Genomic DNA, 6,109 nt, shown 5'->3' with positions numbered 1-6,109 from the left:
CAATTCCTGAACACTGGTATTCTTCCTTGATTCTGGTACTCTACTGACTAACCAATAACTAACCAATTAACCAATGACTAGTCAAGTTTCTGCACTGGAACTTGAGCTCTATTTTTGGGTAGACAACTAGATATAATACTTTGTGGTAGAGGCGTTATCTGAAAGGAACGTTAACCACTCTTCTGGTGTCTTCCCCTCACTGTCCTTCTCTACATCTGTCTTTCATGCATGCGGCTGTCCATCTTCTGGACTAGTCACACGCACAGCTCTGTGCTTGGCCCTGCTGGTAATAGAAAGTGTGCACTGGATCAGGCCCTTGTCCCCTTGCACAATCATTACAGAACTGTTAGGGTTTCTGTGTATACACACACATCCACATGCACTTATACATACATATTTATATGTACATTTAAGTGTCTGGTTAAATGGGCAAGGTATGAGTTAAAGGAATGTTGAGAAGGGAGAGGGTCTTGCAGGCTGGAGAAGGCACGGAAAGCTTCATAGAGCATGGGTCTTGAATCACGTGTACAAATTTAGGGCGTCACAGGCAGAGTGGGAAACATGATCAGCAGTATGATGATAGGGATGAGTGTATCACGGGTGAGAGCCAGAAAAGAGACTGAAGTTACTGTTAAAAACATAGGGTGAGGCCAGAGGGTGGAGGATCGTCAACAACAAGCCCATTCCCTGTTCCCTAACAGGGGTTCTGAGAAAGAAGTTTGACTCGATGAAAGAAGTGGATATATAGAGGAGGAAGGAAGTTCCTGGAAAATGCCAAGATCGTTTGTTTGGGGAAACTGAAAGATAGCTGTACTCCTGAGGAAGATTTGACTTGGGATGGATGTAAAGAATATGTTCTCATCCATATACCATCAGTCAAAACGGAGAAGTAAGCAAAGGCCCAGGGCAGAACATTCAGAAAGAGTTGTTCATAAGGGTTACAGGGGCCCCTGGGTGGCTCAGTTGTCTGTCTTCTTTGGCTGGGGTACTGATCCTGGGGTCCTGGGATCAAGCCCCGTGTCGGGCTCCCTGCTGAGTGGGGAGTCTGCTTCTCCTCCTGCCTCTGCCACTCCCCCCCCCCACACCGCCACTCATGCTCTCTCTCAAATAAATAAATAAAATTTAAAAAAAAGAGTTGCAAAGAGAATTCACACAGCCAATAAATGACAGAACAAAGAATCAGCATTGGTATCTGAGTCTGTGGTTGATGTTTTTTTCACTATGCTACTGTGGTCTATGATTTAATTTGGGTAAATGAGCTCACCAGTGAATCTAGTACAACTCAAGTCCTGCTTTTCTCTTTAAAAGCAGAATTCTCAACACTGACTTCACATTGGCATTACCTAGCATACTTCCAAAAAAAACCCAAAAACACTGATGTTTTGGCCCTCTGTTCGACAATTTAAATCAGAATTTCAGCGAGTTGGCCTTGACATCCCTATGCTTTAGAAACTCTCCAGCTACTTGTATTGTTCGTCGGAGTTGAGAACGTTAAGTGAACTCCTTCCCTTGCTATTTTTGCAGACCCTGGTGTCCTTCCTGGAATGCTTCAGTACCTTTTGTCTGTACCAAAGAATTTCACGATTTCTTTATTTGCTATATAGTTTTGAAATTATTTCACATGTAAAATTTCCAGTCCCTTGTGGACCGGTATTCTTTGTTTATTTGTTTTTGTATTTCACATAGACTCAAACACAGTACTAGATATAAAGCAAGAATGAATAGACTTGGCTTGTCCTGACTCAGAATATTTTATTCTGTCATAACTTTATCTTGCTTTGCTTTGTTTTGTTTTGTTCTACATTCCATTGACTTCCTGGGCTTGTAGCCCTTCAGTTAGGCGATTCTGGATTTCTTTGGTTTTTCAGGAAACAGTGACATTCGAGGATGTGACTATAGAATTCACCAAGGTTCAACTGGATTCTGAACAGGAGGGTTTACACTGGGATATGATGATGGAGAGTTATAGAAATCTGATCTCATTGGTCAAAAATTCCTTTCCCCTTTGAAATGTCTTTGCCTCTTTTTGACTGTTAATAGTGCTGACACATCACAAGAATTTAATTGACTTCTCTCCGATGTGGGGTCAGAATAATCAGATATTTCTAAAGCACATTTTAAGCCAAGAGACTAGGTGTTTCAGCTTTCCATTCCCCAGATCTGTTAGTTTGAAGTACGGCTAGAAACTAGCCAGTATGTTAACTTACATGACACTATCCTCTTCACCCTAGATCAGAAACCCCCTTTGAAGGACTCCTTACTGTCAAGATGTAGTAGGAAACATACTAGAGCTTAATGGTTCAGAGCTTAGGTTTGGGAGTTCATTCATCATGAAATCCACCAGTGTGTTACCCTGGGCATGTCACTCAACCTTTCCAAGTCCAAGTTTTATCTAAGACAAAATAGCACATTATTTGGCTACTTCTTATTCTCCTAGCAAAGAAAAAATACATTACATCATAATATTTCTGATCACCTGTCTCTACCCTTTCTCCCAGTTAGTGCGATCTCTGTCTAGGGACATATTAATGTCATTTTGCACTACCATCCAGACCTTTCCATGTACCGTATATTCCAAAATACTCAAGTTTATGCCGAAAACCCTAAATGGATTTTTTTACTTTGAAGTCTCCAAGATCTTATTTTACTCAACCAACATTTTAAATCTTAATGTTTCACTCCTTTTCTTCCTGAAGAAGAAATTCTGTCTCAAGACTGTGACATAGAAATCCTGCCTGAGTTTCCAGCTTGCTGGCCCGCTCTACATATAAGCCAATTAGATAGGTAAGTGATATAGATAGATAGATAGATGATAGATAGATAGATAGATAGATAGATAGATAGATAGATAGATAGATGATAGATAGATAGATAATAGAGAGATGATAGATGATTAGATGATAGATAAATACAGAAGGGGGGAGATCTCTATTGAGAGGGACTGAGGTAGAGAGATGAGAGAGAAGGAGATTTATCATATATGTTCTGCTTCTCTGGAAGAACCATGACCCAAACAACCACTGACATTTTTTAGTGTCTTGTTACACAGCAATAGCTAAATGTAGCGACAAGGCTAGAAGTTGTCTAACAGACCTAATTACATCCAAGTTAATCCTTTTAGGCAGAATATCATGTGCTGTGTACTTTCTGTGACTTCATCAGGAAGCACATGTTAATTTGTCCCGCTGTTGATGTTAAATTTGATCCCTAGTTTCAGTGGAGACATAGGTCTCTTCTTTGTAAAGATTTGATTTTCTCTTTGCAATTAGCAAGATAGCTCTGCGCTCCTACTTTGGTAAATGAGAACATCCAATTTCCCAGGAAGTACACTTTTACCTGATAATTTGAGGATGCGTTGATGAGCCTCTAGGTTTTCCCTTCTTCGTTGTTCTTCCTGGTATCTTTCCCATTTAATGTCTTCATCTATACAGAATCCTTACAGGGCCTGTTCTATCACCTGAAGGGTCAGCAAAAACTCTCTTTTTGAACTGAAAATAAATTCTGTCCGGATGTCCTTTTTCGGATTATATTCACACTTATTCGGGTAAATTGCAGTCCCGCGCCCTGCTCCCCACCCAATCAACATTCCGAAGTTCCTCTCTAAGCATAATATCCATATTATCAAAACTTGTTTTGAAAACAAGCATAGGAACAACAAAAATCATGCGGGGACAGTTCTTCAATATATATACCCAACGAAAGCGTCATTCGTAAAGTGTATCGCACGGTGTGGACTGGAAAAATGAAATGATCAGGTCTGACAAGGCGGCGCTTCCCACCCCAGTCTCTGTGGCGCAATCGGTTAGCGCGTTCGGCTGTTAACCGAAAGGTTGGTGGTTCGAGCCCACCCAGGGACGGCCCTTTCCATTTAAGGACACCGCGTAGAGTTTGCGTTTTCCTTCCGAAACTTTGTGTGAGAATATTGTTTCTGACCATTCTCACAAATTAAATGAAAATCGAGCTAACAGGCTTAGCCAGATCGTCTTTGGGATGGGGGTAATATTCTCTTGTTCAGTGATTAAAAACAGCGAATGCGTTCAATACCCTGAGTCAGATCCTCGGGTAGGGCCTTCGACATCCCCAAGACACTGCGAACGAAGAGTGCTGGAGGCTTCTGTCTGGGATATCTGGTTTCCAGTGACGGGTATTTTTCTAAATCATCTGTTTCCTCGCTTATAAGAGGAATCACAAAAATGGTCGCCTACACTTTTCATAAAAGGTATTTTGACATTATCTACCAAAATTACTCTGCAAGTTCACGTCTGGAAATGTATACAATTACTGTATTTGTACAACTAAAATTGACCCATGTCAGGGTCATTCACGGCAACATTTAAAAAAGAGAAAATTTAAGTGTAAAAAAGATGTTCTCCTGCCCTCCAAGGGCTTAGTCTCCAGGGAATCAAACTGACAGTTCCTGGGAAATTCATTTTCTTCCACCCATTCTTATTTTCATTTCTCACTCCACCTGTGATTTACCCAGTTCACCAGCCTCTGGGTGTGAGCTCTTTGTGCAGAACTATTGAACTGGAGCCTGAGATGCTGACCTTGAATATACTGATATCTTTATTTCATTCAAAAAATTAAGCCCTATATGTGTTTTATTTTATAAGTTGTTAGCGACCTAAGGGGAAGAATTTTCTTGATCTTGATATTCTCTTTATCTAGCAAAGGGAGCAATGGGCACTTAGAATTCTGATTAAATGAACAGCTTGTCAAATTCTGACACTGGATTTCTCTGGCTCACTTGGAAGACACCATAACCTGAGGAAACAATTCACATGAAACAAACTCACAAGAAATGAACACAGAAACCAGGGTATCAAGTTCCTAAGACTGAGGGTGTAACATTACACACGTCTCTGTTGATGGGTATGAGAGGTATAGGCATTGTGGGAAATGTTACACCAAGTAACCATTATTTTTTACTGTATGGTCGTCTTTATTCTCCCAAATAAAGTTCACCTACCAAATTAAAATCTTAACATGACTAAGATTTTATTTTAGAGCCAAAGAAGTGGATTAATCCACTTCACCCAAAGAACAAATGAATAATTATATTGAGGACAGTGGGTAAAAAAAAAAATAGTACAAGCAAAACCCAAATTATTATAATCACTCTACTACTTCCTTTAAGTTTAATGAACTAGATACTGACCAGTTTTTTTAAGACTTTGAGAGAGAACATGAGCAGGGGGAGAGGCAGAGGGAGAAGCAGACTCCCTGCTGAGCAAGGAGCCTGATGTGGGGCTCAATCCCAGGATCCTGGGATCATGACCTGTGCCAAAGGTAGAGGTTAACCAACTCAGCCACCCAAGTGTCCCTTTTCTAACATTTTTTAAGTCATCTCTACACCCAGCATGGGGCTCAAGCTCACAACCCCAAGACCAAGAGTTGTATGTTCCAACTGAGCCAGCCCCGTGCCCTGACCAGCTTTAATTTATATATTTATTTATTTTATAATTTAGTTTAGTTTACTGTGACACCAGTTTTCGTTTCTCTTAGGGGCTTACCTAGATTCTTTGTGGCCTCCAGGGCTGCTCTGCACGTCGCTTATGAACCGTCCCTCACCTAAGCCCTGATTCACACAAGTGCACCTTTGTGCCTGGCTACCTCCCAGGCTTTGTCCACCTTTACAGTGGTTTGAACCCAACACGACATCCACAGAGCTTTGTTTCCAAAAACAGGACTACACCAGGCTCAGTCAGACTTCTGTTCACTTTTCAGGACTGATCTGGAGAACCTGGTGAAAACTGCCCTATCTCTGGAGAGTGTGATCCAGAGTCAGCTCCGTATTAAGCACTGCTTCCCTTCCCAGACAGAGTCCACCATGCCCTCCCATGGCCCCTACTCTACCCCTTATATACATGTACCAGGATGCCTGCAGTACTTCTGTATGTGTACTTCTTAAATGTCTCTTTCTAGTGGTAACTCTTAGCACCAAGGGCCATGTGTTATTACCTACTATCCCTATGTCCTCATATAGCGACTTAGTAAATGCTGAACTAGATAACTGATAAAATGGGCTAAGAAATTAATTTGATAGATAGAAAAGGGTCCAGGCTGACCTGGGGGTGGGGGGGGGGAATGGTGGCTCTGAGACCAGGAG

General features: G+C 41.3%; 1 non-coding gene across 1 annotated transcript; it reads left to right on the top strand.

Annotated features, from left to right (window-relative positions):
• Positions 1 to 3,783: 3,783 nt before the first annotated feature.
• TRNAN-GUU lies at positions 3,784 to 3,857 on the top strand. The gene has a single exon. It is a non-coding gene; the product is annotated as a tRNA-Asn (tRNA).
• Positions 3,858 to 6,109: the final 2,252 nt, after the last annotated feature.

This window comes from Phoca vitulina, unplaced genomic scaffold (assembly GCF_004348235.1).
Source record: "Phoca vitulina isolate PV1807 unplaced genomic scaffold, GSC_HSeal_1.0 scaffold143, whole genome shotgun sequence".
Taxonomy (NCBI): domain Eukaryota; kingdom Metazoa; phylum Chordata; class Mammalia; order Carnivora; family Phocidae; genus Phoca; species Phoca vitulina.
Note: the sequence above shows the minus strand (reverse complement) of the source record. Positions and strands in the feature narration are given on the sequence as shown.